Source organism: Elephas maximus, chromosome 4, assembly GCF_024166365.1.
Source record: "Elephas maximus indicus isolate mEleMax1 chromosome 4, mEleMax1 primary haplotype, whole genome shotgun sequence".
NCBI classification, from domain to species: domain Eukaryota; kingdom Metazoa; phylum Chordata; class Mammalia; order Proboscidea; family Elephantidae; genus Elephas; species Elephas maximus.
Window position 1 is genome coordinate 42,475,510 of NC_064822.1, and position 16,039 is coordinate 42,491,548.

General features: G+C 41.2%; 1 protein-coding gene and 1 long non-coding RNA gene across 3 annotated transcripts in view; one reads left to right on the top strand and one right to left on the bottom strand.

Annotated features, from left to right (window-relative positions):
* Positions 1 to 16,039, top strand: part of FAM107B (family with sequence similarity 107 member B) — a 264,769-nt gene that overhangs the window by 117,151 nt on the left and 131,579 nt on the right. The window lies entirely within an intron of this gene.
* On the bottom strand, positions 2,318 to 14,224 carry LOC126074967 (uncharacterized). Of its 2 annotated transcripts, none has more exons than XR_007517086.1 (3): positions 14,126 to 14,224; positions 12,012 to 12,057; positions 2,318 to 2,415 (listed from the first exon to the last, which is right to left on the bottom strand). It is a non-coding gene; the product is annotated as an uncharacterized LOC126074967 (long non-coding RNA). The 2 variants fall into 2 exon arrangements; XR_007517087.1 differs by lacking the exon at positions 2,318 to 2,415 and adding an exon at positions 9,649 to 10,301.

Consider the following 16,039-nt stretch of genomic DNA (forward strand, 5'->3'; position numbering starts at 1 on the left):
TGGAACATGATTACCTTACGTTACATTATGGAAGAGCAACCAGTCCAGTATCTGCCAAACCACTGAGAATCATAGCCTAGCTCAGGTGACACATAATATTAACCATCACAGACTGTGTGCTCCATAAGAGCAGGATTTCTGTCTGACTTAAAGGGAAGTTAGATCCTTTGTTAAAAGGTGTCATTTTAAAGATGCCCTACATTCTTCTCTATATTGTTAAATAAAAAAAAAAAGTTTTTTTTTTAAACAATACAAAACTGAATCTGGGCTATGTTTATAACTTGGTACCTATTGCCTCGGCACAGAGAAAGGGAAGGATGAAGCAATGGGTCTACGAAAAGAGGTGATATGATGGGGGGAAGCCTTGTGGATGGAAATTTTCCACACTCAAATTCCTTTGACGTAGCCATGACGTTGTACATATAACAGAGAGTAAAACAAAGATGGTTCACTAATAGTGATGAGTAGGAGGCCATGATTCCAAACAAGGAGAAGAGTGTGAAAGCACGATTTGAAGCCAGACAAGGTGACCCTCTGAGGATAGGCAGTTATTGAAAGTAGCTGAGGGCAGGGGGAGAAACTAGTTTGCCTCTTCTCACCTGGACTTTACGCCTCCTTTCTCAGCAGCTGCTATACCAACAGCACTCGTCTTTTCTCTGGGTATTCACCCTTCCCTTTGTGCCTCTCACAGAAGCTTCTATCATTGCTCTGCCTTTTTACTTTAGATAAGGCATTTTGTGATGAGCCATTATTCAATTTCTTTCTATTCCACTGAAAGGCCCTTGGACCAATAAGCCAAGCACCAAGTATATATGCAACTGTCCCTAAAAGGCATTAATATTGAATAAGACTAAAATTGAACATTTCTTTTTTAGTACAGAGACTCACGTTTACAGCCGACATAAAGAAACTACAGATCCTGTCCTTACTAATTTTATTTGCAGTCAAGTGAATAGAAACTATGTCATATCCGTTTTCTGAGAAATTTGCAACTTTTCAGAGGTGGCACATCCTACCTTCATTTATTCATTCATTCTCTTGTGGGCAGACAGAGGGATGAATGGAGCAGCTGGACTTTCTTATTTGTAATTGTGGTGAAAACAGACGCAACAAAACATACACCATCTCGACAACTTCTACATGTACAATTCAGTGACATTGATTACATTCTTCAAGTTGTACGACCATTCTCACCCTCCTTTTCAGGATCATTTCACCACCATTAACGTAAACTCAATGCCCCCTAAGCAAAAACTTCCCCTTATCCCTTCTCTTCCACCCCTGGTAACACTAATAATCTTTATTTCTATGTATTTGTTTATTTCATATAAGTGAGATCATACTGTATCTGTCCCTTTGCGACTAACTTATTTTGCTCAGCATGTTCCCAAGGTTCATCCGTGTTGTGGCATACATCAGGACTTCATTTCTCTTTCTGGCTGACTAATATTCCATTATGCATACATACCAAATTTTGTTGATCCATTCATCTGTTGATAGACATTTCGGTTGTTTCCACCTGGAAAGTGGTATAATGAACACCGGTGTACAGGTTTCTGTTTGCGTTCCTGCCTTCACTTCTTCTGGATATATACCAAGAATTGGGATTTCTGGGTCATATGGTAGGCCTATGTTCGACTTTTTGAGGAAGTGCCAAATTGTTTCTACAATTGTTGTAACACTTTACATCTTTACCCACCTTTACAGTCGCTATGAGTTGGAATCAACTTGATGGCAATGGGTTTGTTTTTTTTTTGGTGTGCTTTCTGGAGAGAATTATTTTTTAGAAAAGAGTTGTATCCTTTCTGGTGGCTATGTTAAAAAAGAAAAAAGTGAAATGTGTTTTTAAAATGTGGGCTCAGTCTTGCCATTTTTCTTGCCCATGTATTGCTTTAGAAACAGACCAAGATGTTTGAATGTTGAGAGGACTTTCAAATGTGTTTAAAAGTCAAGGACGTTTTGTGGAATCCTTATTATCTTTTAGGTTGCACTCAACCTGTACTGTCAGGGCCTCAAAGGTTGCAACACTTGATCACAGGAGGGGGAAATCCTGTCAGCTTAAGCCATTTCTGACAGCCAAAGCGTTTCATCAGAACCTTCTCCTCTTGCTAACGGTCTAGAGCTGAGTGGGGCCCAGCACACTTTCAGTTGTCTGTGTCATATGCATTCAGTCACGGTCTCATTTCCTGTGGTTTGTAGGTTTGTTAAACGTGAAGTAACAAACCCCAACTGGTGAAAATTTCTTCAACTAAAAATGGATACAAGAAGGAAAAAAAAAGTATTCTTCTAACCTTTAATAGGGGAAGTGAGACCAGGGTAATACTCTGAGCGGCCTCTTCGGTGACATGATGTTTCTGTGTATACGAGGCTGGCCCCTTCGGGAAAGTCCGCTATGCTCAGATTCAGGCCTTCTCGCTGGAAATCATGAGAGATGACAAAATGAGACCCACTTGCTGACACCCACTATTCAGACAGATAGCGTGTCTGCTTTTACTTTCCTGTCATGGTAGAACAGTCAAAAGTGAGGCTTTCGCCTGAACGAAATATAGTTCAGTCCCATCTCTGCTTTGATTGTGCAAAAACGTTACTTGCCTTCTGTACAGATTTCTCTCAGGCTCTGGCCAAAGAATGAATAGACAACCGTTGAGACAAGATGGCTAGAAGTTTTGAAGGGTGGTGGTGGTTTGTATTTGAAATGCCTGGTTTGCCTTACCATCTTCTTTCAGGCCTTTGCTCTTGGTGAGTTCTTCTCTGACCGCTATGCACAAAACTACAGCCCTTCCTTCAGTCTTTACCTCCTGGCCCTGCCTTATTTTTCTGCAAATCGCTTATCGTCATCACCCAATACAACATATAGTTAACTTGTTTTCTGTCTGTTCTCCTCTTCTAGAATGTAAGCTCCATGAAGGCGGGGATTTTTTACCATTTTATTTACTTCTGCATACATAATGAATGCTTAGAATAGTACCGACATATAGTATGTGCTCAGTAAATATTTGTTGAATGAAGAAGGAATGCTTGTTCGTTTCTTTTAAACTCTTGCTAAACTAAATCAATCAGAAACTGAAGACTCTGAGTATCTTTTTCTACTTGAGTTCCCCCCCCCGCTCCCAGCATAATGCCTAGAATATAAGAGAATGCAAAATAAAATAGAACACGAAAGAACTCATAATAAACTTGCTTGCCCTCTACTTCACCAGACATGATACCCTTTTCCAGCAACTGATCCATCCTGATGATGTGTCCAAAGCAAGTGAGTTGGACAGTGTTCTGTTGTGATCCATAAGGTTTTCATTGGCAAACTTTCAGAAGTTTGAATAAAGTGTTAATGCATGAATAAATGCGTGAATGAGTAGAAGTGTGGTTTACAATACAACTTTTGATATAAAAACTGTTGTTCATTTGGATATTTAACAAACATGAAGTTAACCATGGTAATGACATGAAAGAGTCAAAGATGAACGAGACATGAATTTTGCCTTCAAGGAGCTAAATTGCTTTTATTTTGCTTTGCTTTCATTTCCTTAAACCTAGGAAGAATGATCTGAGGATTCATGGGAAGTTTTATATAAGAGAAAATGCTGCTGGGGGTTTTAGGTAATTTTCAGTAAAGACCTGATCCCTAAACTCCTTTATGGGGCTTAACTATTGTATTTTTTGGTCTAAGAAATCTCACTATTTTATTTCTATTTCAAATAATTGTGACTGGATTTTTGCTATCATATAAATTCTTCCAAAGAAGTGAAGGCGGTAGTATGCCTGTTACTGGGAAAGTGATTATATTCTCTACCCAAGAACTAAAGAAGCCATGGAACAGGAGGCTAGGGTTCTAACCTATATTCATACAGCAAGACAGATAAATAGCTGCCTCTAAGTCAGCTCTGACTCCTGGGAATCTTTTTATTTTTTATTGTACTTTCACGGAAGGTTTACAGAACAAACCAGTTTCTCATTAAACAGTTATTTTTTTTTTTTTTTACACATTATTTTATGACATCAGTTAACAACCCCACAACATGTCAACACTCCCTTCTCAACCTTGGGTTCCCTGTTGCCAGCTTTCTTGTTCCCTCCTGCGTTCTAGCCCTTGCCCCTGGGCTGGTGTACCTTTTAGTCTTGTTTTGTTTTACGGGCCTGTCCAATCTTTGGCTGAAGGGTGAACCTCAGGAGTGACTTCATTACTGAGCTGAAAGGGTGTCTGGGGGCCATACTCTCAGGGTTTCTCCAGTCTCTGTTAGGCCAGCAAGTCTGTCTTTCTTTTTCAGTTAGAATTTTGTACTACATTTTTCTCCAGCTGTGTCTGGGACCCTCCGTTGTGATCCCTGTCAGAGCAGTCAGTGGTGGTAGCCGGGCACCATCTAATGGTGCTGGACTCAGCCTGGTGGAGGCCATGGTAGATGTGGTCCATTAATCCTTTGGACTAATCTTTCCCTTGTTTCTTAGTTTTCTTCATTCTTCCTTGCTCCTGAAGGTGTGAGACAAGTGGGATATCCTAGATTGCTGCTCACAGGCATTTAAGACCCCAGACGCTACTCACCAAAGTAGAATGCAGAACATTTTCTTTATAAATGATGTTACGCCAACTGAGCTAGATGTTCTCCAAGACTATGGTCCCCACAGCCCTCAGCCCAGCAATTCTGTCCCTTGGGGAATTTGGATGTGTCTATGGAGCTTCCATGACCTTGCCTTGTACAAGTTGTGCTGGCTTCCCCAGTATTGTGTACTGTCTTACCCTTCACTGAAGTTATCACTTATCTATTATCTATTTAGTGTTTTTCCATCCCAACCCCTCCTCTCTATCGTAACCATCAAAGATTGTTTCTTTTTTTGTGTAATCCTTTCCATGGGTTTTTACAGTAACGGTCTCACACAATATTTGTCCTTTTGTGATTGACTTATTTCACTCAACATAATGTCCCCCAGCTTCATCAATGTTATGAGATGCTTCACAGATTCATTGTTGTTCTTTGTTGTTGGGTAATACTCCATTGTGCGTACGCAGCACAGTTTGATTACCCATTCATCTGTTGATGGGCATCTATGTTGTTTCCAGCTTTTTGCTATTGTGAATAAAGCTGCAATGAACATGGGTGTGCATATGTCTATTTGTGTGATGACTCTTATTTCTCTATGATATATTCCTAGGAGTGGGATTGCTGGATCATATGGTATTTCTATTTTTCGCTTTCTAAGGAAGTGCCATATCATTTTCCAAAATGATTGTATCATTTTGTATTCCCACCAGCAGTGCATAAGAGTTCCAATCTCCCCACAGCCTCTCCATCATTTGCTATTTCCTATTTTTTTATTTGTGCCGGTAATGCTGGGGTAAGATGGTATCTCGTTGTGGTTTTGATTTTTTTTTTTTCTTACCTTTTCAATCTCTTCTCTTGTCGCGGGTCTGTTCAGATTTTCAATGTCATTTTGTGTTAATTTGGGTAGGTAGTGTGTCTCTAGAAAGTTGTTCATTTCCTCTAGGTTTCCAAATTTATTGGAGTGTAGTTTTTCATAATACTTTTGTTATGATCCTTTTTATTTCAGTTGGTTCTGTTGTAATGTCCCTCATTTCATTTCTTATTTGGGTTATTTGTGTCCTGTCGTGCTTTTCTTTTGTGAGTTTGCCCAGCGGTTTGTCAATTTTGTTGATCCTTTCAAGGAACCAACTTTTGGTATTGTTGATTCTTTCTATTGTTCTTCTATTCTCTATTTCATTTTTTTTCTGCTCTGGTCTTTATTATTTCATTTCTTCTGGTGGCTATGGGCTTCTTTTGCTGTTCTATTTGTTCAAGTTGTGTAGCTAATGTTTTGATTTTGGCCCTTTCTTCTTTTTTGATGTGTGTATCTATTGCTATAAATTGACCTCTGAGCACTCACTGCCTTTGCTGTGTCCCAAAGGTTTTGCTATGGTGTGTTTTCATTCTCGTTTGATTCTAGGAATTTTTTTTATTCCATCTATGATTTCTTCTATTACCCAGTGGTTTTTAAGTAGGGTGTTATTCAGTTTCCATATCATTGATTTTTTTTCTTTGCTCTTCCTGTTGTTAATTTCTACTTTGATGGCATTGTGGTCAGAGAAGATACTTTATATTATCTCAGTGTTTTGGATTTTGTCGAGGGTTGCTCTGTGGCCTAAGATTAGCCTATTATGGAGAACATTCGGTAGGTGTTGAAAAATAACATGTACTTTCCAGCTGCTGGGCGGAGTGTTCTATATATGTCTATGAAGTCAAGCTGGTTGATTGTTCCCTTTAGCTCTTCTGTATCTCTGTTTTTTCTTTCTAGATGTTCTGTCCTTTACCAAGAGTGATGTGTTGAAGTCTCCTACTATTATTGTGGAACTGTCAATTTCTCTTTTCATTGCTGTTAGAGGTCATTTTATGTATTTGGAGCCCTGTCATTGGGTACATAGATGTTTATTATGGTTAAGTCTTCATGATGGATCATCCCTTTAATCATTATATAGTGCCCTTCTTTGTCTTTTATGATGGGTTTTGTTTTTAAGTCTATTTTATCTGAGATTAGTATTGCCACTCCTGCTTTTTTGGAAGTTATTTGCTTGACATTTTTTCCATCCTTTGATTTTTAATAAGTTTACATCTTTGTTTCTAAGGTGTGTCTCTTGTAGACGGCATATTGATGGATTCTGTTTTTTTATCCATTCTGCCACTCTCTGTCTCTTTATGGGTGCATTTAGTGTAATTATTGATAGGTGTGAGTTTATTGCTGTCATTGGGTAGTGCTTTTTTTTTTTTGCGGTGCTGACATTGTCTTTGTTCCTCTTACTCTCCTGTGCTGAATTCCTTTTGTTTCTGGATTTGTTTTTCATTTGTTTTTGTAGATTTTGTCTTTATTGAGACTTTATGTTTTTCTTCTTTAATTTGATGAGTACGTTTGTTAACTTTCTTTGTGGTTACCTTGAAATCTACCCAAATCTTCCCTGGTTTGAACCAGTCTATTACTACTTGGTATTGCCTTGCCTTCCTCTCCGTTAGAAAGTTCTAGACCTAGACCATTTTAGTCCCTCTTTTATTGCTCTAACGTTGTCATTTACAGATTAAACTTTCTGGTTCCCTGTTGTAATTGTTTTGGTTTTGGATTGTCCTTGAGAGTTCACTTCCTAGGTTGGCATCTGGTAGGTACAATCTTGCTTCCTAGATTCAGGCTGTGGTCTGCTGTTGTTTGTTCTCAGACTGAAGGACTCTCTTTAATAATTCTTGTAAGTTTGTTTTGGTTTTTACATATTCCCTTAATTTCTGTTTACCTGGAAATGTCCTAATTTCACCATCATATTTGAATGAGAGCTGTGCAGGATATATTATTCTTGGTTGGCAATTTTTTTCTTTCAAGGTTTTACATATGTCAACCCATTGTCTTCTTGCCTGCATGGTTTCTGCCGAATAATCAGAGTTTAGTCTTATTTTTTTCTCCTCTGTATGTGACTTTTTGTTTTTCTCGAACTGCTCTCAGGTTTTTTTCTTTGTTTTTGGTTTTAGCAAGTGTGATTATGATATGCCTTGGTAATTTTCTTTTGGGTCTATCATATATGGGGTTCGTTGAGCTTCTTGGATGGTCAGCTTTTTATCTTTCATGATATTAGGGAGGTTTTCTGTCAGCAATTCTTCAGTGATCCTCTCTGTGTTTTCCATTTTCTCCTCCTATTCTGGAACTCCAATCACTCACAAATTTTTGCTTCTGATTGTATCCCACATCATTCTTAGGGTTTCTTCATTTTTCTTTGTTCTTTTTTCTGATTTTTCCTCAAACAGATTTGTATTCGATTGTCTGTCTTCGATTTCACTGATCCTGTCTTCCATCATTTCAAATCTACTCCTCAGCCTTTCTATGACACTGCCCATTTCTGACATCTTGTTTACCTTTTGGATTTCTAATTGTTGTTTTTGTATGGTTTCCAGTTCTGAATTTATTTTGGCATTTTGTTCCTGTATTATTTTCCTGAATTCTTCCATTTTTGCCTGTATTTTCCATGAGTTTGTCTATTTTTTCCTAATTTTTGTCTCCTTTTTGCTTCAACTCTTGGACAGCTCGAATATTAGATGTTTGAATTCCCTCAGGTAGTTCTAGTGCCTTTTCTTCTACTGGAAAGCCATCTGGTGTTTTATTTTGGATGCCTACCTGAACCATCCTGTCCTTTTTTTTTTAATATGTTTTGATATTGTCTGCTGACTTCAGGACATTCAGTAGTTAATTTCTTTGTTTAATGGTTTAATGATTTGTTTCATCCTGCTTTTTTTGGCTTATTTAGTTACGTCTGAGCAGGCGGGTTGTGCATTCTTTGCTGTTTACTCATTTGTGGTCCTGATAGTTTTCACCTCCTTGTCCAATGGGCAGGGTCAGTCACTCAGCTCTGGTGCAGCAGGACAGGTCCATCTGAAGGGGAAGGGCTGGGATGTGTTGTTTGTGGCACACGCTAGGCTCGACAGGGCAGGCCAGGAATCAGTGCTTGGCAGGTTCTGGTAGGCCATGCCTATGCTGCTCGGGGGTGTGATGTTCAGTGCATGGTACAGGGTAGGCAGGAAGGAAGGGAGAGGTTGTGATGTGTGGAGCTAATATGGGTATGGGAAAGAGGAAAGAGAGGAGATAGAAACAGGAGCCAAAAATAAACAACAACAAAAAAGAGTGCTAAGGGAGTTTGCCATTGAAGTGAAGAGATGAGAAACCAGGAGATGGAGAAAAATGGAAAAAGAAAAAAAAACTAGATTAAAAATTTGGAAGAAAAAAGAAAGAAAAGAAAAGCCCCCAGGGGTCCCACCAGTGCAGCTGCAAAAATCAGAGAAGTGGCTCCCAGGCTGTGCAATATAGCCTGGCTATAGGGGGTTTAGATATCTCCTGTCAGGAGCCAGTAAAAGAAGGTAAATATAGAGAGACAAGAACTGAGAAATGAAGAAAGACAGAAAGGAAAAAAGAGAAAAGAAAAAAGAAATGCCCCAATGGATCACACCTACGTGGCTGTGCAGATCGACAGAGCAGCTCCTAAGCCATGCAGTGCAGCCTGGCTAGAAGGGGCTCCCAAGCCACAAAAAGAAAAAGAAAACAAACAAACAGAACAAAACCAAGCCAAAAAAAAAAAAAAAGCCTTGGGGATCCCTACCAGTGTGGTGTTGTGGGCCAAGGAGTGGTTCTCCAGTCAAGCAGTGCTTCACAGCCTTTCGAGAAGAAGCAAAGATCATGCTTGGAGCCAGGTGTTTGAGAGAAAGGAGGGGGAGGTGGTGGGAGGTACAGAAGAAACTAAAAGAAATGGAAAAAAGCAACCCAATAACAGACAAATGGCACTCACGTGGCCAGCCAATGTGGGTGGGTGAATCCAAGTGGCCCAGGGCCGAAATAGTTGCCTCTGGGCCAAGAGACTGCAGTGGCAGGAAGCAGAGGAGGCTGAGGTGGGGGGGAAGAAGGGTGGGGGTTAGGAAAGTGTATATTGCTGGTTACTGGTGCTCTGTCTCCTGCTGGGAACTTTGTGAAGCTGCTTTCCTGTACTCCCTGTCTGCCTATCTCTAATGTGGGTGGGGTGAATCCAAGCAGTATGGATGCTGCACTTTCCGGCCAGCTGAGCTACCACTGCCAGCCAGGAAGCACGGAGATAGAGCAGCAGGGAGAGAATAGGGGGTGGGAAAGCATGTATCACTGGTTACCTGGTGCTCTGTCTCCTGCTGGGAGCTCTGTGAAGCTTCTTTCCCATGCTCCTTGTCTGCCGATCTCCGACAGGAGTCCAAGATGGTGAATCTGTGCTGCATTAGCGGATAGAGGACCTCCACAGGTATCTCTTGTTACACTCTGCTCTGTCAGTTTCTTATTCCATCCGGTGCTTGGCTGAGTTCTTTATCTCTTCATTTGACACTTTGAGTTCCAGGGCTGACGTTTGTCTCTGTTTTGCTTAGTTTTTTGTGTCTTTGCTGTGGAGGCATGGCTTGGTGCTTCTGCTATGGCTGGCAAGAAGTCCTCATGGCAACATTTTGTACAACAGAATGAAACATTGTCCAGTCCCGCATCATCCTCACAATCAATTGCCTGCATATTTCAGTCCATCATTGCAACTATTGTGCCAATTCATCTCACCGAGGCTCTCCCTCGACCTCACTGGCTCTCTACTTCATCAGACATGATGTTCTCCTCTGGTGATTGATCCCTCTTGATGGCATGCCCAAAACGAGGGATTCAGACAATATTCTGTTGTGATCCATAAGGTTTTCATTGGCTAATTTTCAGAAGTCAATCAGAAGGCCTTTCTTCCCAGTCTGTCTTAGTGTGGAAGCTCCATTGAAACTTGTCCACCATGGATGACCCTGCTGGTATTTGAAATACTGGTGGCATCACAGCAACACACAAGTCAACCACATTATAACAAACTCACAAAGGGGTAGTGGATTTATAAAGAGGAAGATGTTTGTAGAATTTATTTACAGATCATTCATTTTCACATTTGAGTGACTCAAAACTCTAAAAAAAATTCATTGCTGTGAAGTCGATTCCCACTCATAGCTACCCTATAGGACAGAGTAGAACTGCCCCGTAGGGTTTCCAAGGGGCAGCTGGTGGATTTGAACTGCCAACTTTTCGGTTAGCAGCCACAGCTCTTAACCACTACACTACCAGGCCTCCTTTCAGGGACTAGGAGGAAGTAAATTTTTTGGCTAGATTTCTCTCCACCTGTTGAATGAGTTGGAATCACCCTAGAATCCAAAAAGATATTTCTTCAGTGACTGGGAGTTTGGGGGTGGGGGGTGGGGGAGGTGTGTGCAGAGGGGACTTCCTGGCCTGCTTTTTTAAAGACCTCCCAATCTGGTTCTAGCTCCCTACTGTTTTGCATTGAGAAGGTCTCTGAATAATGAAATAGGTTTTCAAAGCTCTCAGAACTCTTCTAGGCAAAATCTGTTAAGTGATATTACCACCCACGGCTTTGAAACCACAGAGCACCCATCTTCCCCAAGGTCACCCAGAACACAATCTCTGCTTTTTCCTCTCTCTTCATGGGCAAGTAGCTAATTGTTTCCAGGTTTTTTTTTATTCAGGAAATTCAACAAGCCATTTATTGTTTTTAAAATGGAAAATACAATATAAATAAAAATGAGTTTGGTTTAGTCCTCTGTGTTCAAGGTATACCTGATATATTGCTGTTGATTGACCTGTACTTTAAATCGGTGCTTTAAAGAGGTGATACACCTGCATAGTCAACTGTCTACTTTTGATATTGTGCCCACATGTCCCATGAGACACCTCAATAGCTTTATTGAGTACTACTTTCCATCCAACCCTATTTACTCTTAACACAGTGGAAACCGAGGCACAGAGCTTTCCAGAGGTTTACCCCGGTTAATATGAGTCAGTTACCAGGAATGAAAGTTTCAGGGCCTCTCTGTAATCCAGTATGGCAACACTTAGAGCAGAAGTGCCAATTTTTTTTATGCCACAAGGTGTGTTTCTATATTACGTCATTTTTTCAAAATTTATTTTATTTGTTTAAAATTTAATGTTGGCCCTTTGTAAAAACCCCTTAGAAAAAAGAATTGTGAAGGTGACATTGCCATACAAAATCAGAATTACTGAAGTAGCATATGCATTAAGTAAATCAACTGTAAAGCAATGGTCTTTAAATGTTTCCCCCCGGAGGAATCTCTCTATCCACTTCCCTCTTCGTACTTCCTTCCCTCACGTGTGAATAAAAGATGGAACTTATATTACAGCCCTGGACAGGGATGCCCACCCAGCCTCCTCCTTGGAGTGTGTGTACCTTTCCTCTCATTCTCAGGGTATGGAGGGTAAAAATTGTCTAAAAATTCCAGCTGGTTGTCACAAAGTTTTATATAAGAGAAAATTGGAAGTTTTTAATTCTCAAAGCTTATTGTTGTTTTTTTTCCATTTACCCACCTTTCCCTGCAAACACTTACATGAAGTGAATTTTTGGTCCTAGAGGTCCCTTGAGAAGTCAGCTTTGTTATTTCCCTCCTCTCCTCCCACTCTGAATCAACTTGGCTTCAGAGCAACCACGCCTTACTTACACTCAAAAGTTTCCTGGTGTGTCCGTCAGCAGCTGCTCCAGAATTTCTGTATAGGAGGGGCACAGAGTTGGCAATCTGGTTAAAAAGAGACTAAAGGACTTGCTCTAAAGTTTAGTTTGCACAGCACTTCACATAATATTGAGAAAATGTCAATTGTCATATCAAAGATAGGAAGAAGTTAGGTATGTGCCCCACCCAGGCCCCATGTCCTTCCACCTCAGTGCACCCTGGCCCCACTTCTGGCACCCCCATGTCTCTGCTTGAAGGCTTCCTTTTACCCCCAGGCCTGCTATAACACCCGTCAGGACTAGCCCTCAGCCAATCACTGGTGGGATTTGCTCCCACTCACTGCCCCTTCTTGGGAGAAAGATGTGGCAGTCTGTGTCTGTAAGGATTTACAGCCTTGGAAACCCTATGGGGCAGTTCTAATCTGTTACTATAAATTGGAATAGACTTGGCCACAGTGGATTTTCATTGCCCCTTCGATAAGATCACTGTAAAGCATACATTCTACACTGGTTCCCAGAGCTTTCCTGGTTATGCTCCATTCACCTGCGGTCATAAACACGGTCATAGCCAGCTTAATAACTCACCTGTATTAGCTGCTTTCCTTACCCTGTCTAATCTCCCTACTCTTGGTGTTTCCTTCATTTCGCAGAAAAACTGTTCCCACCTAAATCCTTGTCTCAGGGTTTGTTCCTGGGGGAACATAATCTAAGAGGGGATCCCTAGGGGCAGTCACTGCATTGAACACAACCATAACATATTTGGAGAAAAAAAAAAAGCAAAATAGTTGCTTTGATTACCACCCCACTAACTGGTCAAAAGGGTGGCATTCCCAGTCTTTTTAAAATTCTTTGACTTTTCCTGAATGCTATGTGCTACCCAGGGCTTCAAATCAGTTTGAAGCTCGGCTGCTAATAAAAAGGTTGGAGGTTTGAGTCTACCCAGAGGCACCTCAGAAGAAGGACCTGGTGATCTACTGAAACAAATCAGCCATTGAAAATCCTATGAGGCACTGTTCTACTCTGATGCACATGGGGGCGCCATGAGTTGGAGTTGACTGGATGGCAGCTGGCTATGTTCTCCCCACGTATGCCCCATGGGGATGTTTAATGATGAGTAAAAATGAAGGTGGTTTTCCATCTTGAAGCTGACTACCACAAAGCATTATTTAAATACTGCCATATTCGACTCAACTTGAGCATGCTTGACACTTGAATTTTAAGAGTGAATTTGAACAAAACATTCACTTATGTTTTAGCCCCCCAAACATGAACTCTAATACTTGGCTTAATTTCTCCGGTTGAACTTACAGAGTCAGTTACCCTGTTTTCAGCCTTTTTTTTTTTTTAATAATCTTAGAAATAACATATCTGCTTTCTTATCTTTCATCACAGGGAGGTAATGAGAGAAAGTGAAAGATGATAAAATACTATAGTAAAATATTAACGAAGACTCTTCTCTAATGAATTATGGCTGCGGGTTAATATGCAGTGTAGCTTCACACAGATATTCAGAAAACAAGTAATTCTGAAAATCTCAGTAGGTGGTTTTAACTGCCTACAACTGATGTTACAAACAGAGCAAACTCAGCTTGTAGATGTGTGTTGTTTGTTCTGCAGGCTTTAAAATGTTTTCAATTTTGTTACCAATGTTAAAAAAAAAAAAACTCACAAAATATCATCTAAAAATCTAGGTTTCAATTTCTCTTGGGAAATTGTCAGAACTGATCAAACCTGGCTTGTATTCCTAAGCAGTAAAATAATAATAATAAAATCAGCTTGAGTTGCTTTCTTTAGGTGGTACACCCTTATGTTGCCAGGTCCCTGCAGGCATTTGAATTTTAAACCCTTGGATTATGGCATGGGGAGAAACATGACTGGAAAAAGAGGGGTAGAAAAAAAAAAAAAAAAGCCCACAAACAAATAAACCTTACGCATTTTCAGGCAAGAAGAAGCTCTTCCTCAAATGTTTCTAGTTCTATGGAAAGTGCCATGATTTTGTTCCTTGAGCAGAAATCTGTTCTTTGGCTGTGGCCTGAGGAGCAGGTAGACTGCATGGGGGGCCATGACTACGGAAACAGGGGAGGAAACCAGGAGCCTCCAGCTTACCTCAGCGAGGGATCTGTATACAATTCCCTGAAGCTCCCTGCAGTTACATTTTCCTCTGTGTAAAAGGCTAATATTATTCTCTTCAGAGGCTCTTCATGGTCGCAGTAATGGAGGATTACAGAACGTTCTGAAGCTATGAAGGGTATCAGCAGGAAATGGAACTATTTAATGAGTGGGTGTGGCTGAAGAGCTAGAAATACAGTTTCAGCTCGCACCATGATGACGCTGGAAGTTGGAGGTCTCAGGGAAAGCTACCAGGACACCAGCTTCTCCTGCTTTCAAGGGAACTGAGAGGCCAGCTGTTCTCTGTAGAGGGCTGGAGTGAACACCTGTTTCTGCTCTTGCTAATGATGTGGAATTCTCTTTGTGTGCATTTGCCCAGCTGGCTGTATGCCTGGCACCTTTTAGATGGATTTTGATCAAGCATAACTCCAGTGTGAGAAGCAATCATGGAAAATTCCAGCCTTTCTATCCAAGGAGAAACTGACGAAAGGGACAAATTGCCCTTGGCTTTTTGCTGAGCCACAGAAGCAGAACAGATCAAAAATTCAGAGCACATCTTGCAAAGGCCAGATTTTAGTATTTGGCCTTAATTGTAAGTGCTGTGGCATCCATCTATTTGGTCACATGTTTGATTTGTCCATGTGTTCAACAAGCACTTATGGAGCGCCTCTAGGTCCTGAGGCACTGAGATGAAGCCTTAGGCTTTGCCATCTTGGTGTTATGTTCACGCAGAGCCAGTTACTGCTCTAAACCTTGATGCCCATTGTAGTGGGCAGAATGGTGGCCCTAATACAGAGTTCCCCAGCCTGCAGAAAATTCCACTGCAGCTTTCTTGGCTTCCTCCCCCACGATTTTGCATCAGAATCCCAGTTCTTTTGCTTGGCATCCCTTGCAAAAATCCTGGTGCTTGCATAGTATGATTTAAAACGTTGCTGACGTAACTTGTATGAACTCCCTACTTGTAAACCCCTTGAAAGTAACATTTTGCCTCGCCCTCTCAGGGGCAGGCTTGGCAGCAGCAGCAGCTCCAACTGTCTCCTTTTGTTTTGCAATGAAATAAAGTTACCTTTTCTGCTCTCCCACTTTGGTCTCCCGATTATTGGCCAACAGGAGTCACGCTGAGCAGAACATGGGTTTTCCTCCCAGTAACAGCCCCTGAAAAGATACATCCACATCTTAACCCCTGGGGCCTCTGGATGTGACCTTACTTGGGGAGAGGGTTTTTGCATGTCATTAAGACGTAATTAAGCTAAGTTATCACAATAGGAGATCATCCTGGGTTGTATGAAAAACCTGTTGTCATCGAGCTGATTCCGACCCACAGCGACCCTGTAGGACAGAGTAGAACTGCCCCATAGAGTTTCCAAGTTGCACCTGGTGGATTCAAACTGCCAGACTTTTGGTTAGCACCCATAGCACTTAACCGCTATACCACCAGGGTTTCCTGGATTCTATGGAAAAAAAAAAAAAAGTGGGCCCTAAATCCAATGACAGGTGTCCTTATAAAGACAGAAGGGGAGAAGACACGGAGAAGAAGAGAAGGTCACATGAAGACAGAGGCAGAGATCAAATGATGCAGCCAAGGAATCCAAGGAAGGCCTGGAGCCACCAGAAGCTGGAAGAGGCAAGAAAGGATTCTTCCCTTGGGCCTTCCGAGGGAGTAGGGCCCTGCCAACACCTTGATTTCAGATTCTGCCTCCAGAACTGTGAGAATTAGTTTCTGTTGTTTTAAGCTACCCCGTTTGTGGATGTCATAGCAGCCCTAGTGGTGCAGTGGTTAAGTGCTTGCTGGAAAGCTCAGCAGTTCGAATCCACCAGCCTCTCCGCAGGAGAAAGATGTGACAGTCTGCTTCCTTAAAGATGAACGGCTTTGGAAACCCCGCGGGGCAATTCTATTCTGTCCAGTAGAGA